Source organism: Apium graveolens, chromosome 3, assembly GCF_009905375.1.
Source record: "Apium graveolens cultivar Ventura chromosome 3, ASM990537v1, whole genome shotgun sequence".
Classification (NCBI taxonomy): domain Eukaryota; kingdom Viridiplantae; phylum Streptophyta; class Magnoliopsida; order Apiales; family Apiaceae; genus Apium; species Apium graveolens.
In genome coordinates this window covers 273,173,821-273,198,512 of record NC_133649.1, presented here as the reverse complement: position 1 = coordinate 273,198,512, position 24,692 = coordinate 273,173,821, and positions in this window count along the sequence as shown.

The window sequence follows — 24,692 nt, the reverse complement described above, 5'->3', positions numbered from 1 at the left end:
TAGAATTCTAGTAACGATGATGTATAAAATGAGATTCCAGATGCGATTTTCGATGTCGAGGGAGTTTCAAAGGTGATTGAGTATAAGCTCGAGGAAGAGCATGGGTCTATAAAATGATGGACGGAATAGCAAAAATATTTAAGCATGCAAAATGCGATGCGATAATACTTGATGTTGATATATATATACTTATGTTTTGTTCTCCTATGACAAACCTCTATAGTTCAGAGGTAGGTTCCAAGCCAGATATTTTGTGGCAGTATATTTTTTTCATATATACAATTCTCTTCAATTCGTTCTTTTCTCTTCTTTTCATTTCATATAAACTGAGAAGAACAACCCTTCCAGAAGGGGAGGTATTGCCGAACGACTATCTATCTGTGTGATAGAAGTCGAGTAGGATACCATCTATTGTTTAATTGCTTGTCAAGTACTAAAGGTTGGCCACCTTATGTACTAACTATGCAATGTAACAAGTGTTCATGATCATAGTGATCTCTCAATAAATTCTTTTACATCTATATGAAGGACCAAGCTTTCAAAGATGGAGGCAGCTAGAGAGGAAGTGGTACTAAGTATGGTGGTATTCCGATTCTAACGCGTTCGTGATACTAAGGTTGACGCGATTATTAAAAGGTTATAGAATGCTAACGAGCAAAGGTGTAACCAGTATAATATTAGGAATGGAAGGTAGTAGCGATTACGAACTGGAAAAGAATGGGTATTGAGAAGCAAAAGCTCTAATGCTAAAAGCTATAATAAGAGTCTGTGCAATAGACTTGGAAGAATTTGGAATGATCACTTAACGCGGATGAGTTTTCTCACGATAATAGATCGTATGTCAGGTATCGAGATGTCGTTTTATGTGATCCTTGAGAGAAGACAATGTCGATCTCCCTTATGATAGGATAAAGTTATAGAGCACAAGATGCTCGGACCCGTAGTAGTTCAAAGGACCAAGAATATAATAGATCTAATCAGAGAACGACTGGGAGTAGCCCAAGATGGACATAAGAAGTATGTTGATTTGACAATGAAAGGACAAAGAGTATGAAGGAGGGAACCTTGTATTGTTAAAAGTATTCTCTTAAAAAGGAATTGATGAGGGTTGGAAAGAAAGGAAAGTTTAAGTCCATAAATTATTGGACCCTTGGATATATTAAGACGTATTGGGAAGATAGCATATGAGCTAGCCCTACCCCCGAGCATGTAGCAAGTCATAACGTGTTTCACGTATCAATGTTAAGGAAGTGTAATTCGGATGCCAGATAAATAGGGGCATAGACATGTAACCAAACGTAACTTATATGGAGCAACCAGGAAAGATTATAGATTGAAAAGGGACAAGTGCTTGGGAGAAGGGCTATCAAACTAGTCAGAGTTTGATGGTAGAACCACAATGTGGGAAGATTGACTTGATATTTAGAAAGTGCAATGCTAAGAAAGTATCCCTATTCATTTTTTTCCTGATTCCGGGACGAAATCCTTTTAAGGAGGGGAGACTGTAATAACCCCAAAATTTTTGAACTTTTAATAACCCTTATGAATAGTGTTTTGCTGATTATGCTGAATAAGAAAACTTTCCATGCCACACTATGTAGGGGTTCTTCTATTATTATTCTGAGATCTTATTAGTACTTTATATGGGATATAAGTGTATGTAAAGATCGTCAGAATCCAAATCCGAACACTTTGATTTTTCCCGAAAATCCACCAGATACCGAAAGAATTGAGTATAAGGTAACAGGATAAAAAGGATTTAAATTCAAGGATTATAAGAGAGGATCATAAAAGGAATATAATGTATTAAGAAAGGTTAAGGAAACCCAAGTAATAAGATCCCGGGTATGATCCCTCAAACGATAAACGAAAACGAAAGTTAAGCGAACCGTATAATAGATCAGCGGTCATTAGCCAAGTAATTAGAAGCTAATCAAAGAGGTTAGTGAAGATGATGTCATCAAACCAACAAGAAGAGGACAAGTGTGGAGGGTGACATCACATGATGACCAAAGCATGACATAACGGAAGGAAGTGTGGTTGATTTATAACCACACAAATTTTCATGGTTAAAAAATGATTAAAACAAAACAAAAATCAACCAACCAAGGCAAATCAAAACAAATCACAAAAACACAAAAGCTCTTCCCTTTTCTTCAAAGAAAGCTCTCGGCTTTTTTCTTATTTCAAGAGAAGAATTTTCAAAAATCAAGATCCAACCATTGTTAAATCACAAGGTAATTATCCAAGGTCCCTTATGATTAGTTATGGCTATCCTAGAAGTTTGAGCCTCCAATTCTTCATGATTCTCTTCCAATAAATCAATGAAGAAGATAATGAATAGTGTTTTCAAGATTTCTAACTTGGTTTTCTTTGTTTTTCCTTTATGATCCAAGCATTCCTTAGCTACCTCAAGGCTTCTTAAGGCTTCCTAGCTACTCTAATCACTTCAAGGAAGGTATAACATCTCCAAGCCCTAACCTTACATTGAATATTAGGATGGTTTTGATTGTTATGGTAAAAGAGAAGCTTGATGCTTGTATGTTTAGAGTTTGGGTTGGAGTTGTACTAATTTGGATGTTGAAATCTTGTTAATTAGTTAAAGAACTTAAGTAAACTTTTAGTTCATGATTGGGAAGTAGTATAAGTTGATAATATTGAGTTGTTTGGGCTGTTATGGTGAAGTATGGATGGAGTTTGGTTGTAATGTTGATTGTGGGTTGATTTGGAGTGGTATAAATTTGGGTAATCACGTAAATATACCGTTGTAATGCCCGATTCACCGTAGACTGTTTTTGTTCTTAACATCAGAACTCTTGAACTCTCTGTTAGGTTTTGACCATTGCCATGTTTAGATATTTCATGTTACGAGCTTCGTTTTGATATGTGGTTCGTTTGAATCCGATGTACGGTTTAGGAGAAACGACTATTTTAAGCCGAACCATTACCCCTCGCCTTACTTTGAAACCTTGGTTAAGGACTTTAAATGACTAATTGGGGTATGAAACAATTATGTTAAGTGGATTAGGCAGTTGGTAAGGTACTCGCGAAAGAATCGCCTTAAAACTCTTAATGGTTAATTTATTAAAAATGGTGGAGCCGAGGGTACTCGAACGACTTAGGTGATTCGTTAAGCGTAGGAGTGACCATAAGCAAACATTTGGGTTCAATTGGTTAAAGTCTAGTTTCTTAAGCGACTGGGGTCTAATTCCAACTTATGTTGTTGTTCATAGGTTATCGGACCCACTCTAAGCTTAAGTCTATCCGGGAGCACTCAGGCAAGTTTTCTATCCGTTATACTGTTGTTGTGATGTATACATTTGTACATGCATTATCTTGTGATAGATGCATAATGGTTATTTAGCAAATTCTTGCGATATATTGTAGCATGTGATATGATATATATGCATGTCTGTTCCGTAATCTTGATACATATATCTGTTGATTCAGTTGATAATACCTATGCTAGAGATAAGCGGTAATTTGCATATACCCTTAGTATAGGGGACCCAAAGGTGAACATTTTTCTAAAATCGAGAGTCGATACTTCCGAGTATAATATATATATATTTATATATATATGAATAGTTTTTTTTAAAACTATGAATCAAATAAGGTTTATTCGATAACTTTATTTTATTATTGAATATTATTTTGAATATTCATTCGAGGGCTTATGACCGTGTTTATTTTATTATTGAATATTATTTTGAATATTCATTCGAGGGCTTATGACCCCGTTGATTTTATTATTGAATATTATTTTGAATATTCATTCGAGGGCTTATGACCCCGTTTATTTTATTATTGAATATTATTTTAAATATTCATTCGAGGACTTATGACTCCGCTTAATTTATTAATGAATATTATTTTAAATATTCATTCGAGGACTTATGACTCCGCTTAATTTATTAATGAATATTATTATTTGAATATTCATTCGAGGACTTATGACTCAGATTATTTACTAATTATTATTCTTAATTTTATTAAAGAATAATGTGTCGATAATCAAACTTACTTTTGATTATTCAAATAAAGATAGTACTTTCGTATAAATATATCTTTAGTCATTTAATATTCATTGCAAGTATAAGTTTTAAAACTTCCACTTCAATTATTGTTATAAAGATTATTCTTTATGAGAATATTATTTAAATAATAATATTCGGATATTTTCTAATAAATTGGGACTGATTTATTTTATTAAATCAGCATTACTCCAAACATTCTTAAAAATGTTTGCGAGTCTTCAAAATGATTTTAAAAGTTAGAGCGGACCCCAAAACTCATTTTTTTATATATTTAAGATCTTCCTTTCAAAGGGGATTTAAATATTCGCTCAAAACCTGAGGGATCCGGCTCTGTGGTGTGTTTTATATTTGCAACAAGGTTGCTGTTTTGATAAAAGAGTTTTTGATTACTTGCCCAACACTCGGGAAGTAAAATTCTTGGAATAAGTTAATCCATTAACAGGCATCGCCTGGGAAATATTGGTGAGTTTTCCTTTCCAACTAGATACGACTTCTTGGTGGAGCCGTATCAACAAGTTTCTACTTGGGGAAAGGGGGACGAGCTTTACGTTTCAGAGTCATGGATTTCATCTGAACTAGGAGTGGCGTAAATGGTCGAGTGGCGCCGGCCCAGCCTTATTATTATTGGCCCAAATGGCCTGGAAGTTCCGCTAAGATGGTACATTACTTAGGAGTCCAGTGTTCGGTTGACAAGTAAATCCGACAGGTTCTCCTCTACATGTAGAAAATGGTGGGGTTGCACTACTACGACTGATCATTGTAAGTGGTCTTCCTGGCGCGGTAAACTCCCGTAATGAGATCATCATCCAATTGAATATTTCTGCAACACTACCCAGAGCACTTCGATAGAAAGGCTTCGGTTGGGCGATTGTTGAGTGTTGGCATGGTCGAGTTTTCAAAATGATATTTGCATCAAATCAAGTATCTCGTAACTTCATTTTATTTTGATGATATTTTAAAGATTGATTCTATACAAGTTTTGTCTTGTAGCTTAATCTATGGGAGGAACTATTTATACATTGAACGGTGGTAGTTCAAGTAGTATTCGGAAAAGATATAAGTATATTGGAGTATCTTGTAACTTCATCTTTTAAACTTATATCTAGTAAATGATTATCTTGTGCATGTCAAAGATTTTCAGAAAAACGTTGAGACAAGGTTAGATATATGAGATCACCTTGCAACGATATTTTTATACAGTTATAAACTGGAACTCTGTGTATATTATACATGTCAGAGGATTTCAAAGATTGTGAAAAGTATATGTATATATATACTGAATATTTTGCGACTTGGTCGCGTTAAGATATCAGCTTGGTTCATTTCTTCTTGACCAAGACTTTCATGAGTACTATGAGAATGCTCATATATTGTTAATTATTATACATATTATTTCGGTGGGCTTGTTGCTCACCCTTGTTTTCTTCTTTCATCACACAACATCAGATAGACAAGAAGAACAGGACCAAGCTCCCAATTCGCGAGCGGATAGGAAACATTCCGCAGTTTCCTATAGGCGTTGATGTCGTTGTAGCTGAGGTAGGAACTACCAATAGGCTAGGCTTTAAACTTTTAATGTACCAGACTTATGTATCTTTATCAATTGTAATAATGGCAAAGAAATGTAAATTTATTCAGAACCCTTTTAAGGTGTATTGGCATATAATTTTGGAATAAAATGACTCGTGTTATTTTTGGATATTCATCTCTGAGACTATAACTTGTGGTGTGTGTGTTTATTGTGGGGTCGCAGTACAGAGTAGTTGATTGTTTATTAAGATTGGGTGTTATTAAGGGAAATGGAACTCGTGACAACCCGAATCCCCGACCCCGAATTTGGGGGTGTTACAAAACTTATGCGGGAGTAGTTCAGAAAGCTGCTCTGATTGAGAATAATGGGATGCAGTCAAGGAAGGAGAGGGATAACAAGAAGAGGAATGTTCCATTTTATGGAGAAAAGTCGGAAACGGGAAGTTCACAAGATCGGAATATAAAGAGGATCGGATTCCAGAAGGGCGGAAATTTTCAAAAGAAGGGAAATTTGGGTAAAAGGCAAGAATCAAAGGGGAACAACCAGGCAAGCCAAGGACAAGTTGGAGAAAACAGATTCCAGAGACCCGAATGCAAGCACTGTGGAAGAAGGCACCCCGGAGTGTGTAATAAGTTGAGCATGACATGATATAGGTGCAATCAGAAGGGATATATGGCGAATGAGTGCAAGATGCCGAAGCCAGGAGTTATGTGCTACAAGTGTGGGAAAATTAGACACATAGCTAGGAAGTGCAAGGCAACCGGACCAGTCAAAGCTCTGATGAATGTGGCAAACACCAGTGTGAGCATGCCAGTTGAGGTATTGGCATTACCTCCACCACCTACACCAACCCCGCAAGCAATAGCAAGGATATTTGATCTGAAGATAAAGGATGCTGTTCAGAATTCTGAGGTGATAGCAGGTACACTTTTACTCAATAATGTCAAAGCTAAAGTATTGATTGATTTGGGAGCAACAAGATCTTTCATATCAGAAACTTTTGTTGATAAGCTTCAATGTGATAAAATGATTATGAGCCAGGTAGTAAATGTGGTAATTGCGAACCAAGAGAAGAGTCCTGTGAATCAATTCTGTCCGAAGTGTGAGATTGATATTTCGGGGTATAAGTTTTCAGCTGACTTGATACTCTTCAAGTTGGGAGAGTTTGATATAATTTTAGGCATGGATTGGTTAGGAGAAAATAACGCTCAGATTAATTGTAAGACTAAAAAAGTGTATTTAAAGGCGAAGAGTGGAGAGAAGGTAGTATTTAAGGGGCAGAGGCAAGAACAACTATTTCTCACAATCGTTCAGGCTAAGAAGCTACTTAGAAAAGGTTGTGAGTCGTTCCTAGCGTATGTAGTGGACTCAAAAAAGGGCAACCCCAACATAGAAGATATCCCTGTAGTTAACGAGTTTCCCGATGTGTTTCCAGAAGAACTACCAGGCTTACCACCAGATCGACAAATCGAGTTCGAGATCAACCTTGCTCCAGGCACGGAACCAGTTTCAAAGGCCCCATATAGGATGGCACCAGCAGAAATGAAAGAGTTGGCGAGCCAACTACAAGAATTGTTAGATAAAGGAGTGATACGGCCAAGTACGTCACCATGGGGATCACCTGTTCTGTTTGTCAAGAAGAAAGATGGGAGTATGCGACTATGCATAGATTATCGAGAGTTGAATAAGGTAATGATCAAGAACCGCTACCCGCTACCAAGAATAGATGACCTTTTTGATCAGCTGAAAGGAGCAAAGTGCTTTTCAAAGATTGACTTGAGATCGGGATACCATCAATTAAAGATCAAAGAAGAAGATATTCCCAAGACAACATTTAGGACCAGATATGGGCATTATGAATTCCTAGTAATGCCGTTTGGATTGACCAACGCCCCGGCCGCATTTATGGATCTGATGAATCGAGTATTTAAGAAGTATTTGGACAAGTTTGTCGTGGTATTCATTGATGACATCCTCATTTATTCTAAGTCAGAAGAAGAACATAAACAGCACCTCTGGATAGCATTGGAAATACTTCGTCAAGAGAAGTTGTATGCCAAGTTTACCAAATGTGAGTTTTGGTTAAAGGAAGTTCAATTTTTAGGGCATGTCATTGGAAATGAAGGAGTTAAAGTGGATCCGGCAAAGATTGAGGCAGTTATGAGTTGGGAGAGGCCAAAGACTCCTACGGAAGTGCGAAGTTTTCTAGGGTTGGCAGGATACTATAGAAGGTTCGTCAAGGATTTTTCGAAAGTCGCCACGCCATTGACCAAGTTAACCAGAAAGAATCAAAAGTTTGAATGGAGTGCAGAATGTGAGGATAGCTTTCAAGAGTTAAAGCAGAGATTGGTAACAGCTCCGGTGTTAGTACTTCCAGATGACCAAGGAAACTTTGTGATATTCAGCGACGCTTCACATAAGGGATTGGGTTGTGTGTTAATGCAACACAGTAAGGTGTTCGCGTATGCGTCAAGACAGTTGAAACCGTATGAGTTGAAGTACCCGATGCATGACTTGGAACTAGCTGCCATAGTGTTCGTACTTAAGATTTGGAAACATTACCTCTACGGAGAAAAGTGTGAAATCTACACGGATCACAAGAGTTTAAAGTACATTTTTACTCAGAAGGAGCTCAATATGAGGCAGAGGAGATGGCTGGAATTGATCAAGGACTATGACTGTTCGATAAATTACCATCCTGGAAAGGCGAATGTTGTGGCCAATGCTCTAAGTAGGAAGGAGAGACTGAATATGATAACAACATCAAAGGAGTTATCTGAAGAAATCAAGAGATTTGAACTGGAACTTTATGATTGTGGAAAAGTTGAAGAAGTTTGTCATGCAATGACTTTTCAGCCAACACTAGTGGAAAAGATAAAGAAATGTCAAGAAGAAGTAATGGAGAAAAAGAAGAATCAGTTATCTGGAGAGGAGATTTATACTCAAAGGGATGAGCAAGGGATACTAAGGTTTTCTTCCAGAATATGGATTCCTCATGTACCTGAAATAAAGAATGAGATCCTACACGAAGCCCACAATTCAAAATTTTCAATCCACCCGAGAAGTACCAAGATGTATCGGGACTTAAAGAAAAACTTTTGGTGGCCAAATATGAAGCGAGACGTAGCGGAATGGGTTGCGAAGTGTTATACGTGTCAGAAAGTGAAGGCAGAACATCAACGACCAAGCGGATTAATTCAGCCCCTAAAGATTCCAGAATGGAAATGGGAAAATATCGCTATGGACTTTATAGTAGGACTACCGCGAACGAAATCAGGGCATGACGCTATATGGGTTATAGTTGACCGTCTTACAAAGTCAGCGCATTTCCTTCCAATTAACGAGAAGTCATCATTAGAAAAATTGGTTCATCTGTATGTGCGCGAAATCGTACTAAGGCATGGAGTACCTGTATCGATAGTTTCAGACAGAGATCCCCGATTTAACTCGAGATTTTGGAAGCAATTTCAAGAATGTCGTGGCACGAAATTGAATATGAGCACGGCGTACCACTCGCAGACTGATGGACAAAGCGAAAGGATAATTCAAACAATCAAAGACATGTTGCGCAGTTGTACAATCGATTTTGCAGGAAGTTGGGACGACCACTTGCCGTTGATTGAATTCTCTTACAACAATAGCTATCATTCCAGTATCGGCATGCCACCATACGAAGCTTTGTACGGGCAAAAATGTAGATCACCAACAAGTTGGGATGAAGTAGGAGAAGGAAGGATTCTCGGCTCGGAATTGGTACAACAATTGTATGACTCAGTCAAGTTAATTCAGAAAAGGCTACTTGCTGCTCAAGATAGACAGAGGAAGTATGCGGATCCGGCACGTAAGGATGTTCAATTCCAAATTGGCGAAGCTGTTTTGTTGAAGGTGTCACCTAGAAAAGGGTTATCTAGATTTGGCAAGAAAGGGAAGTTAGCACCTAGATACATAGGTCCTTTTGAAATTTTGAGTCAAGTAGGGAAGGTGGCCTACGAGTTGGCCTTACCACCTCAGTATCAGCACGTGCATAATGTGTTCCATGTGTCATTGCTTAAGAAGTACAACCCTGACGCTAGCCATGTAATAGAATATGAACCAGTAGAAATTCAGGCAGACCTGTCATTTGTGGAGCAACCGGTCAAAATACTCGACTGGCAAGAGAAGAGTCTTAGAAATAAGTCAGTAAAGTTAGTAAAAGTACTTTGGAGGAACCCTAAGGTCGAAGAATCGACTTAGGAGTTAGAGTCTGATATGCGTTCCCGGTATCCTCATCTGTTCTCTTAGATTTTGGGGACAGAATCCCTTAAGGGGGAGAGGATGTTACACCCGGCATTTCTGTGTAATATTAATTGTAAATTTAGTACAACTTTAAAAGCCGAATGCCAATATATGCAACTATTGTATGCTTGTGTGAATGAGAACTCGGCGTCTTAAATTTTCGTTATGTGGTATATGAATTTTCAAAGCAAAAGTTTATTTATTTCTTTCATTTTTTGATTTATAAGGAATTTTTAAACCTTGAATAAATTTCTCTTTAAAAGTTATTTTGTTCACAAATTTCAAAAGTAGTTTTATAAAATTTCTAAAAATCCAAATTATTTTATGGATAAATTTTATAATTTTTGAACTTGTGTTTTATTTTACAAAAATAAATCTTTATAAATGTTAATTGTTATAATTAGCAAATTACATAGTTGTCCTTGCATGCAAATCCTTTTTATTCAATCCAAAAGGGCTAAAGAGACAATTACCACCCCATTAACTCTTATTTTTCTAGCCAAATTCCTCCTTTACCCTTGCATGCAAAATGATCCAAGTATAAGTGGAAGGGTAGTCATGTCAATTCCTATTCCCACTCACATTTGTCAAAACAAAAACCATAAAACAAGTAAAAGACATGATCATTTCACACATCACCCACACCACACTCTTTCTTCTCTCCCTCCTCTCTCTCACTCTCGGCTCCTACCCCCTCACTCTCGGCTTTTCAGCCGAAACCACGCCCCCTCCCCATTTTCTTTCTTTCTCAATCAAGTTCCCACCTCCTACACAAGTAAATGTTACTTCCCATACCATGATCACATATATTTCAAAGAGTTTTGAGTAGAAAGTTTAAGTTTTAAGGTTGCATGTTAAGGTTTTAGTTGAAACTCAAATTACAACCTTGATTCTTGTGAGTTTAAGGTTGTTTTTGAGAGGACTACAAGGAATGGTGAAGTGCCAAGTCTTGAGAAGGAAACTCTTGATGTTAAATTGCCATTCCCTTCCATTTCATTCGGCCATGACCATATGGGAGCCGAATGAATGGTTCTTGAGACCATTCTTGTTGCTTTGTTAAGTTTTTGCATGTTTATGTGATAATGGCTTAAATTTTGTAGTAAAAATTTGATGAAACTCCTTGCATGCTAAGTGATCATCTAGATATAGCTCCTGCTAGGCTTGCATGTAAATTTCTTGGTAAAACATATTTAGAAAACATGTTGTTTGGCTTGCAAAACTCGAAGACATGCATGCATGGGGATTTCACTTAGAATGTTATAAGATTTTGATCATTTGGAAAGATTTTATTAGTAAGCTTTAATTTCAGTAGGAATAATGTGTTAATATTGATTAATTCTTCTTGATGCATGGTAATAAGTCGTGTATATCTTTTATAAAATGCATAACTTGTTGTTTCAAAAAAACTTGATGATTTGTGAGTTGTGAAATGTGGTTTCCTTTGTTTGGCCATGATTGCACCTTAGGTAAGGATGATCTCCACCAAGATTATTTTGAGTATACGGGAGTTAGTTTAGTAGATCACCATGTTTAAGTCTTGGTTTGGGTGTTGGGTTATTGGTGGTTGAGTTTGTCAAGTCAAAACCTTGGAGAAAGGAGAGTTATAATTTCTGCAGAAAATCAGTTTAGTACCCTGAGGTTTAGAGTGAGTTTTGACCATGTCATTGATGTTCACTTTGAGACCCAAGCCACCTAAAGTTAGTATTGGGAGTATATAAAAGGTTTTAGGTGTTGGTTGGAGGTTTGCATGTCATTTGGTTAGGTGCACAAGTAGAATAACAAAATCTGTCCAGCAGGGGACAGTTTTGTTGCAACTTAGAAATAGGGAGATTTGACCATGTCATGGGTAGGCCCACATTAGTACCTGTTGGGTCTTAGTTAGAGGGAGTGTCAGAGAAGTTTTTCCAACTATATTTCATAGGATATGTGTAACACCCCAAATCCGGGGTCAAGATTTGGTGTCACTAAACAATCCTTACATATAATAAAGAAATAAATAAATAACCCCTTGAATCCGGATCGTTTACAGGTTATGGTATGAAACAAGAATCTAACCTTCTACAACTTACAACAACTAATATATAATTGTAAATACCTCTGAACTAATGCTTGAATCATATTCTTCTAACTTCTTCAACCTCTCGTGGCGGAGATTTCTCGATCTTCTGCTGTCTATCTAAGCTATTCATTTGTATCCTTATCTGTTTCTGGCAGAAATAAGAATTGACAAAGCAAGAGTGAGCCAAAAATGCCCAGCAAGTATATAATTTTAGTCTCAAACATTAATTTCAAAGAAAACTTTCAGACAAAATCTCTGAAATATTTTGAAGAGCGAAACACGAAATCATTTAAAGGATATACTTTATCAACTTAAAATTAATTTGATTTGCATTGCCATAAATCACATAGGACATAATGACATTTTTGTAAGAGCTTTAGAGATCACGTGTTTTCAAAATAGCTTCTGGTATCATTTCATAATTGAGCAATTGATGCAATAACTATGCATAAAACGACGTTCAAGAAATTCCTAACTATTCAGTATCCATCATTATCGACTAAGTTTCCATAGACTTAGCCTGCTAAACCAGCCTGATAAGGACGGGTTGAATAATTAAGAAGATCTCAATTCATTCAAGATCCTCACTATCACTGAGCAACTAATGTTGCAGCAACAATCTGAACCTCGAATATATTTAGAAACATTGTAATTTCCCGAAACTGAGTGCTAAGAAAGAATAACTTTAAACCATAATCATGTTTTATTTCAAGAGGGAATGCCATTAATGGTGAACAACAATAAATTGGACTGAACACTAGAAACCAACATATGCACTATAACCTGCTGATCAGTCAGGAGATAGTGCGGATCTATACCCAACTGCATAGACCCAACCAACATATGGGGCACCCAGGCAACTACGGCCTAAAGGGTCCGGTCCATCTCCGGCCCATAGGATCCAGTTCATCACTGGTCCTTATAATAATCGTCCAGCCCGTAGAGTATTTTGATATCAAATCATTCTGATTTCAAAACATCCCAAATTAGGGTTCGCAAATAACCCGAACGAATGGGTATTTGCTCAAGAGAGCAATCGAATTATAGGAACAAGAATTTAAAAGAACTGGCATAATAAGAGTAATTGCAGCGAAATATAAAACAGTTAACTATTCTGAACTTAGAATAGGAGAGAATAAATATTTGCAGTATTTAAGGAGAAAGGTTAGGAATACTTGCAGTATTTAAAAGGAAAAATCCAGAATACTTGCCTCAATAAGCTTTAACCACTATTATCAGTTGACTTTGGTTTGACTTAGATCATTCGGCTTTATCATGCACCTACTATCCTATTCTCGATACGATCCCAACATTCAGACCCTTTGGTTGGAACTTCGTTGATCTCGACGTCTAATCACTAGATCGTTCCTAGTCCGATGTCATGTCTCGGGTCTTCCATCTAAACCTACAGGGTTGAAATACCCTAATTCAGATAATCGCTTAAGCTTACATCAAGTCACTATTCTATTTTACCCGTACGATTTCATAACCAAATTCATATTTATATGTATTATCGAAATACACATAGCAATTACGGTTCACATCTTCGAAAATCGGTTCGGTATTTAATTTCGGAAAATACGTATGTTTGTCGTTTTGAAAAATAGGGTAATCGATTATTCACAAAATATCTTGTCACATCACACAAGTCAGTTTCATAAAGTTCAATTATATCCTTGTTCGACGATTCCGATAATTACAGGTTACGTTCCCGTATTTTCAGAATTAATTTTCCCGAAAATCGGGCAGCGTTTCCTTTATTTATCGGCCTACCCGTCGAACATCCCGACGTCAGTCACAATATACCAACAACCAATCATTCAATTCATAATCCATACGCCAATCCCAATCATCAATACAATTCAGCTATTACTATTTTTATTCATTTTCGTTTCATAATCATTATCACGAACTAATTTTAATTTTAATTTATTTATGATTTAGGACTCAGATAGAAATCATCATCGCCCACCGTCGGCTCGCCGAGGCTCATCGCCGACGGCAGTAAAATTTTGCGGGTACCCGATAAATTTTCGGGTTTCCAACACAAAATCCTACCGATTAATTTACTTATTTCCGTATGAATAAGTTCATATCACGGATATTATTCAAAACAATTTCCTGCAGAAAAGAAAATAAAAGTTTAAGATTATAACAATTAAATCCACTGCACAAACTTGGCCCAACTAGGCCCAGCACAAGCCCAACAGAAAAGCTCAACCGAAAAAGCACAACAGATTAGTACAGCCACCACACGCGCGGCCACACGCCGCCCCTACACACCAACACAACCGACACACACACAATCACGAACACACACACACAATCACGAACACACACACACAACTCACACACGCGCACAGAGACACACGAATTACACACGCACGCGCCACCATCCTCACCGGAAAATGGTGAGGGGCGGCGACAAAATAAAACAAACACAACCCACACATATATGCACATATATACATCACATCGCATATACACACAACTGAAACAAGAACGAAACCAGGAAGCTCGCCGGAACCTCCGGCCGAAAACTCACCGGAGCAAAAAGGAAGAAAACTGGGAAGAAGGGAAGAGGAGGAGGGAATTGAGAAGAAGAAAGAGGGAAGAGAGAGTGCAGAAAGAGAGATTTTTGAGAGTAGAGATTAAGAGAGATTTCGATGGAGAGAGAGAGACCAAGAACAGGGCTTGTTCGGGAATAACCGAGAAGGAGGAATAGGCGGTGGCAATTGAGATTGGAGAGATAAGGAAGGGAAAATAAGGCAATTCTTACCTGATTTTTTTATTCCGCATTTACCCCGAATTGGATACCGTAATTACTAATTTAACGAACAATTTACGGGTAAGATAACCCAAAATTTTTATGAAAATACCTTTAAAATTTCAGGATAAATAAATACTAATAAGATAAAATGTTCAAAATTTTTAATCCAATTTTGGATCGCATATCCGACCCGCATTTTATGATTTAACGAACAGGCGGGCTGTTAAATAAAAAACCAGAAAATTGTCGGAATAGTTTTGAAATTCTCGAAATATTTAAAAGTTAATAAAATAAAATTTTCATGATTTTTGAAACATCTTGAAATTAGATATTGATTTTACAATAAAATGGAGTCAGAAAATTATTTAAAGATAATTAATAAATATAATATTGATTTCTAAATTTTATAAACTCCTAAAAATAATAAATAGAATTATAAAACAACAACAATAATTTTAGGAGCAATTTTAGCATTTATGAGAATAAATATTCAATAAAATCATTTTAAAATGAATTAAATGTATACAGCTCAGTAATTAATTATGAAATTAATCTTCGCGTCCAACGAATCACAAACAATTAACAATACAGCCACATGTAGCTGACAGACCCATCACTTATTTTATTTACTTAATAATTTGCTAATTACCTTTATAGATCGGTTCCGAAAATAGGTTACTTAGCCGCTAAGTAACTGAAAGGACGATACGATTTTAATATCAAAATTGGATAATTATCCAAACCGGGCTTTTTATAAAATACTTTATACGAAAATAATGTAATAATATCCCGTCTTTTAAAAATACGGGTTTCGTTGGTTCACCGAAATGATTATCGTATCGAAAAACTTGCGCCGGGCCGTGCACGGGTCAAACCGTAATCCAGATCGAAAAAGTCAAAACACGGAAAATGTCCGGAATTACCAGATTAGGTTAGGAAGGAGTTTTCGGAAGAGTTTCGGGTTGTAAAAACGTAAAAACGATTGAAGTCGGATGATTCCCGGCTTTATAAAATAATTTTATAATTATTCAGAAAATAATTAATAATTTCATAAATTATTATAAAATCATCTAACACTCCAAAAATTACCAGAAAAATAACTTAATTATCTATATTTTATTCTGGACATATTAAAATTAACATACTCACATTTTATTACATACAAACATCCAAATATTATTATCAAACACCAGATAATTCACCAAAAATTCATATAATATTCACATAATAATCATATATTGATATAAATAATTATACGATATTTCCCAGATGTTACATCCTTCCCCCCTTAAAAGGATTCTGTCCTCAGAATCATGCTAAGGAATAATACTAATATTTTTCAAGTATAAAATTTTCATTTTCTCAGGTTAATCTCTCAACCTCATAATTTTTCATAACTTTAACGTATAATACCAATCTTTCCTTTATAGCCTCTTGCTAAAATCATATTTTATTTATTGCTTGCATAACTCAATTCAACTCTCCATCTCCTATATATACTGGAGCTAACCTACTCCTTCCGAATATCTACAGATAAATGCCTTATGAATGCGCTGTATGAGTAATGGTGAAGCCAACTCACTTCTACTTATCATGTCTATTTACTACTTAGGAGAAGCAACATAACACATCTTAATTCTCTTTTTTCTTTCTAATTCTAGTAACTCGTGCTTACGTGCATTTCCCATTGTTACTCGGTGTTGAATCTCGTCCTCATATGTTTCTTCGTTCAAATAATCTAATTTGTAATCACTTCCTATCACACTAGAGGTAACTGTTCCTGTAATCTTCTTCTTCATTTGTAAATGATACACGGGAACCGGGGCGCATTGGCTTTCTGACGTTAACTATGATATTCCCCAAGTACATTTCCTATAATTCCTCGGTCTCATTATTTTAATCACAATTTAGCCGTCTTTCACTGACATCAAATCTGTCAGTTACTCACATAACCTGAATCACCCTTCATTTTTATACGTAGGGAACTAAATTACCTTTCTCAGCCATATACATTTAAATATCTTATGAACTCGTTATGCCTATAACAAAAGGGTCAGCTCATTCGTAACCGTTCTATCTATCTCATTGTCTTGATGGATTAACTTGAGTTATACCAATCTGATTTTCTTTCTAATTTTAACAATTTGCGATTATGCACCTTCTATTTTCCTGTCTGTTCAACTTTACTTCTCGCGTCTCCTTCTGTTTGGTTAATCTGGCCTATAATTGTTTTTAATCGTATTCAAGAACCTTTAGTTGGTTTCTTGTACTTTCACTCCGTATCCACCCGATATACTAAACTCATGGCGTTTAATGCTTCGAACGCAGTTGCTAATCTCTTACCTTTCGCATGCATACCTTCAGGTGTTCAACTTGGTCTTCCTTAGTTCTTGAATGGGCGAGGATGTTATCAATAAATACAATTACACTATCCAATTACTCCTGGTACATTATGTTTACTTAATCTTCAAACTTGCAATTTCTAATAATCGATGCGTGACTTCATAACTCCTTTCTCTTTTCTCCATGATTGCTTTTGTGTGTAGCGCGAAGTACCCCCTTTATTTCATTATTCTTTTCATTTCATATTTCTGAAGTTTTCCTTCACTCAATATCTCATTCCCACTGGGTTGTACGATACAGGACTTTTGACACCAGCTCGACTCATACAGTAACCGCCGAAAATTATTACCTCATTTCACGAGGTAACCTTGGTAAATCATTCGTTAGAATCTTCAGGGCTTAACTTTAATTATGGAGAACTCCGATATGAGATTCATTGTATCGTTCTTCTCTAATAGTTTGCCACGAATCCTGTTGTTTAATTTTTCCTACTTACGCGCATTCTTTGAATGAAATTCTTGTCTTCAACTTCCTATGTTTTACTTCATTCCCCTATTAGTTCTGGCATATCTGATGTTCACAACATATATCTTGGACTATGTATAAAGAAGATAATGAATAATGAGAATAAATCAAGACAAGAAGTGGAATCAAAAGGATGATAAAGAAATGTTATAAAATAGTTTCTTTTTCTTAGTAATATTACTCTGTTTATTATTGAATAGGTCATTCCTGGAATTCACACTGGAATGAAGGCTTTTATTTACACTATTTAAATTCTTACTAACAAAATTATCGAATTTCCTCGGTAGCTATTTTCTTAGCCTTACTTGACGTGTCACAAATCACGTGTTTGACTTCTCTTCATTGATTCTCATCTCTTTTCCTGAGTTCACATGCGGACTTCATCAATCTCCATCGTTCATTGGATGTTTGAATTTGTGAGCTTTCCATTATTCTACAGTCACTTCCATTCAATCGCCGTTCAAAAGAAGTGTACATTCAAATCTTTTATTAATTCGTCCTTCAATATGGGTATACATTCAAGTTCTTCCTGGAACGCTATATCGGATGATATAATCCCTTTGCTTTATCTTGAATCTTCAGATCTTAAAATATTCTTTTGAATCAAACCTTGCACCTGATTACAGTAACATCACACTAATTGAACTAGGCCTTTTTAATTTACGGTAATGCCATTACTTTTTCTCAAATTTCTATATCTTTCATTTCGGATCTGGAAATTATGTTAGAGCTTGACTCAATCTAATTGGAATCGATTTCCATTTAACTAACCATTAGTTGGCAAAGTGGATCAATCAATTCCTTTAAATGATCACTTAAACCAAGTGCTAACTAGCTAACTGAAATCAAAGACCAATTACATAAAGTCAGTTTGGTCATAACAACTTTCTCAAGAACCGAGATTGCAATTATCTGGAATACTGACGAGAATGACCATATACTTCTTTGTTCTTAACTATAGGGTAATTTCTGAAAATTTGGGCAGCACTTCCCCTACACCATTGACTACCAGTCGGACTCAAGCCGACACCATTAATCAACCAAATCATCAATTCCCACAATTCACCTTTGATCAGCATCTAACTAGTATAACATATCTCTTTTTAATTGGGATTGGATCTGAAACCCACAATGATTAATATAACCATACCTTTCTCAATTCTTTTTAGAATATTACGAATTGTCCTTAATGAATTTAAGGTTTGATTTCATGATTCTGTTAATTTATTTCTGACCATTATTAATCGGTTTATCTTTTAATAACTGCGCATGGTCTCCATTATTACCATCACAATCTGGTAGAAACTCAATCATTAGATCATTATTTCTTGAAAAGTTTCGCAATCGAGTCACCATTGCTTCATCTCCACTTATGGTTTCGTATCGAATTCTCGTCACTGACTCGGGTATGAGCATTGAATTTACAATCACTTATTTACGCAAGTTAGAGAACTTCATAATTTCTTGAAGAGCACATTTGAAGTTCGATTATATTTAAGATTTCTTTTATCTTGAATCTTTACGACAAATATCTTCTCGCGACGAAAGGATGTTTCATGTCATAATTACATGTTTGAGTCATGGTTCAGAATTTCCTTGATCTTTGATCGTCGTCCCGATACTCGTTTGCTCCGTTTGAAGCACACAACTTTACTTCCTTATTTCGTAATTAATGTACGATTCGCTAACCATTCGTTTCGCGTAGAAATCCTCTGGGTTGAACTGCATTACGTTAACGCAATCTACCATACTGATGAGATCTTCGTAACATGAATAACTGTCTGACTTGATATCTTTGCCATGTCCATATTTGTCGGTGCATCCATTTTTCCTCGCTCGCAAATATCCACCATTTATCGATTTGCAGTCGTCTCTATGTTCGTTGTACGGTTCCACGTATCACACTATTTCATTTCTTATGAAATCGTCAGAGAACAGACTTTACACAAAAAAGAGAGTTTGGGAATATGATTTTGATTAAACCTGAAATAATGAATAACCATGCAACAACCGATTGAAAGAATTTGTAAATCAGAAAATTAAAAGAAGAAAAATGAGTGAAGAATGAGACAACCATATTCGTATTCAAGATGGCCAGTCTTTCGTACTATATGGCATACAGCACATGATTAGGTGGCGTCCCACCCGACTCTTCATCATTTCAACAAAGCGTCACATCACAACACTGCTTGTCTCCATCAGAAATTAGTGATTTAAGGAGAGTAACAATTCAGAAGGAATACAAGAATGTTCTTTCGTTTCCGCCTCATATGATTTATTAACAGAAGAAGCTCATACATATTCAAAAATCAAGAAAAACACATACCACTGTATCAGAAGAAAGAATGTCAATGTCGATCGCTTTCCACGCTTCACTTACGTATGCCTTCAGGATCGTGCAGATACAGGTTCACGATTCAAGTCACATCACTGCTTCGAAATGCTTCCTGGAAATGTCTTCACAACAAATGCTTCAATAATTTAATCTTAATCGCGTCATTCCGAAGTTAAAATCACAGCTTCAGATTTCATCTGTTGTGTAAAATACCCATTGATCACGCAATGCCTCAGTTTTGTCAATATGATTCTTCTGCCTACCGTCTAGAAGATTCTGCCATTTCCTTCAATCATTCTCCGTCCATTCGAATCACGAATCTCGTTAAATTTTAATAATTTCATGAATTGGGATAAATAATATTTTTAATATGTTGATTTAATTATTGATTTTATTAAACAACGTTTACTTTCATTTTTCACAGCAAACCTTAAACCCTCTTCCTGCTGATGGGTCTACTTGGCCCTTTGAATATCAACACTGAGTCTAATTCCATTCGTTTTTTTTTTTTTTTTTTTTTTTTTTTTTAGATCATTTTCCAGTTTATAATAACAGGAACATAAGTAGTAATTTGACAACCAATTTGTAAAACTCATTTCATGCAAAAATCCTCTGAAAGTTGATGAAGAAAATCTTTTCCGAAATCTCAATTTAAAGTTTTGGAAATCAAATATTTGGTCGTCATTACTATATACATTACTTGCTATTTTTTTTTTTTTTTTTTTTTTTTTTTTATGGTTTACCAATGACATGTCTAATTAAAATAATGTCCATATAAGGGTCTCTTCACTTTGGTACCTTTTCTATATTTCCTCGGATTCAGCTCACACTGATTAGTCGCCGAAACTTCATTCGCCATCGTAAATCATTGTATTCGCAATTCTATCGCAACACTGACGTTTAGTACTATCTTTGACATTCCTGTCATCGTCCTTGACGTTATGCTCACAACCACTCATGCGATTCGATGTTCTGTCTGCAGATAAGGGCGCATCTTCTTGCTAGTTGTACCTATACCTAGTAAGGTAAATATTGTTCCGTGCGCAGCTTCCGATGGGTGGTAAGAACCTTCTCGCAACGGTGGTGCCTTCAAAACGTGCAATGTTGGTTCTTCATCCGCTTCCATCAACTGGTTGCCCTCGACGTGGAACTCGTCCTAATACCTAATTCTAAGTTAAATCGTAACTTTTCTTACACAAATTCCCACAAGAATCGATCGCATAGTCTTCAAAACCATATGAAAAGTAGGGTAACATACCCAGTCTCCGTCGATCCGTCGATTTCTCATTATTGTATGATCTGAGGTTTCAATATACCTATGATGTTGTGATATTCACCTTACACTTTCTCATCAATCCTATCTTACCAACTCCTTATCGGATCTGCTAACCCTAATTCGCACTCAACTCAATTTGTCCTGAATATGCCTAGGGACTTTCCTATCTTGTACGACCTATCATTCCTATCCTACTCTCACCTATTCTTATTTCAGTGACCAATAACCTGCAGCTCTGATACCAACCTGTAACACCCCAAATCCGGGGTCAAGATTTGGTGTCACTAAACAATCCTTACATATAATAAAGAAATAAATAAATAACCCCTTGAATCCGGATCGTTTACAGGTTATGGTATGAAACAAGAATCTAACCTTCTACAACTTACAACAACTAATATATAATTGTAAATACCTCTGAACTAATGCTTGAATCATATTCTTCTAACTTCTTCAACCTCTCGTGGCGGAGATTTCTCGATCTTCTGCTGTCTATCTAAGCTATTCATTTGTATCCTTATCTGTTTCTGGCAGAAATAAGAATTGACAAAGCAAGAGTGAGCCAAAAATGCCCAGCAAGTATATAATTTTAGTCTCAAACATTAATTTCAAAGAAAACTTTCAGACAAAATCTCTGAAATATTTTGAAGAGCGAAACACGAAATCATTTAAAGGATATACTTTATCAACTTAAAATCAATTTGATTTGCATTGCCATAAATCACATAGGACATAATGACATTTTTGTAAGAGCTTTAGAGATCACGTGTTTTCAAAATAGCTTCTGGTATCATTTCATAATTGAGCAATTGATGCAATAACTATGCATAAAACGACGTTCAAGAAATTCCTAACTATTCAGTATCCATCATTATCGACTAAGTTTCCATAGACTTAGCCTGCTAAACCAGCCTGATAAGGACGGGTTGAATAATTAAGAAGATCTCAATTCATTCAAGATCCTCACTATCACTGAGCAACTAATGTTGCAGCAACAATCTGAACCTCGAATATATTTAGAAACATTGTAATTTCCCGAAACTGAGTGCTAAGAAAGAATAACTTTAAACCATAATCATGTTTTATTTCAAGAGGGAATGCCATTAATGGCGAACAACAATAAATTGGACTGAACACTAGAAACCAACATATGCACTATAACCTGCTGATCAGTCAGGAGATAGTGCGGATCTATACCCAACTGCATAGACCCAACCAACATATGGGGCACCCAGGCAACTACGGCCTAAAGGGTCCGGTCCATCTCCGGCCCATAGGATCCAGTTCATCACTGGTCCTTATAATAATCGTCCATCCCGTAGAGTATTTTGATATCAAATCATTCTGATTTCAAAACATCCCAAATTAGGGTTCGCAAATAACCCGAACGAATGGGTATTTGCTCAAGAGAGCAATCGAATTATAGGAACAAGAATTTAAAAGAACTGGCATAATAAGAGTAATTGCAGCGAAATATAAAACAGTTAACTATTCTGAACTTAGAATAGGAGAGAATAAATATTTGCAGTATTTAAGGAGAAAGGTTAGGAATACTTGCAGTATTTAAAAGGAAAAATCCAGAATACTTGCCTCAATAAGCTTTAACCACTATTATCAGTTGACTTTGGTTTGACTTAGATCATTCGGCTTTATCATGCACCTACTATCCTATTCTCGATACGATCCCAACATTCAGACCCTTTGGTTGGAACTTCGTTGATCTCGACGTCTAATCACTAGATCGTTCCTAGTCCGATGTCATGTCTCGGGTCTTCCATCTAAACCTACAGGGTTGAAATACCCTAATTCAGATAATCGCTTAAGCTTACATCAAGTCACTATTCTATTTTACCCGTACGATTTTATAACCAAATTCATATTTATATGTATTATCAAAATACACATAGCAATTACGGTTCACATCTTCGAAAATCGGTTCGGTATTTAATTTCGGAAAATACGTATGTTTGTCGTTTTGAAAAATAGGGTAATCGATTATTCACAAAATATCTTGTCACATCACACAAGTCAGTTTCATAAAGTTCAATTATATCCTTGTTCGACGATTCCGATAATTACAGGTTACGTTCCCGTATTTTCAGAATTAATTTTCCCGAAAATCGGGCAGCGTTTCCTTTATTTATCGGCCTACCCGTCGAACATCCCGACGTCAGTCACAATATACCAACAACCAATCATTCAATTCATAATCCATACGCCAATCCCAATCATCAATACAATTCAGCTATTACTATTTTTATTCATTTTCGTTTCATAATCATTATCACGAACTAATTTTAATTTTAATTTATTTATGATTTAGGACTCAGATAGAAATCATCATCGCCCACCGTCGGCTCGCCGAGGCTCATCGCCGACGGCAGTAAAATTTTGCGGGTACCCGATAAATTTTCGGGTTTCCAACACAAAATCCTACCGATTAATTTACTTATTTCCGTATGAATAAGTTCATATCACGGATATTATTCAAAACAATTTCCTGCAGAAAAGAAAATAAAAGTTTAAGATTATAACAATTAAATCCACTGCACAAACTTGGCCCAACTAGGCCCAGCACAAGCCCAACAGAAAAGCTCAACCGAAAAAGCACAACAGATTAGTACAGCCACCACACGCGCGGCCACACGCCGCCCCTACACACCAACACAACCGACACACACACAATCACGAACACACACACACAATCACGAACACACACACACAACTCACACACGCGCACAGAGACACACGAATTACACACGCACGCGCCACCATCCTCACCGGAAAATGGTGAGGGGCGGCGACAAAATAAAACAAACACAACCCACACATATATGCACATATATACATCACATCGCATATACACACAACTGAAACAAGAACGAAACCAGGAAGCTCGCCGGAACCTCCGGCCGAAAACTCACCGGAGCAAAAAGGAAGAAAACTGGGAAGAAGGGAAGAGGAGGAGGGAATTGAGAAGAAGAAAGAGGGAAGAGAGAGTGCAGAAAGAGAGATTTTTGAGAGTAGAGATTAAGAGAGATTTCGATGGAGAGAGAGAGACCAAGAACAGGGCTTGTTCGGGAATAACCGAGAAGGAGGAATAGGCGGTGGCAATTGAGATTGGAGAGATAAGGAAGGGAAAATAAGGCAATTCTTACCTGATTTTTTTATTCCGCATTTACCCCGAATTGGATACCGTAATTACTAATTTAACGAACAATTTACGGGTAAGATAACCCAAAATTTTTATGAAAATACCTTTAAAATTTCAGGATAAATAAATACTAATAAGATAAAATGTTCAAAATTTTTAATCCAATTTTGGATCGCATATCCGACCCGCATTTTATGATTTAACGAACAGGCGGGCTGTTAAATAAAAAACCAGAAAATTGTCGGAATAGTTTTGAAATTCTCGAAATATTTAAAAGTTAATAAAATAAAATTTTCATGATTTTTGAAACATCTTGAAATTAGATATTGATTTTACAATAAAATGGAGTCAGAAAATTATTTAAAGATAATTAATAAATATAATATT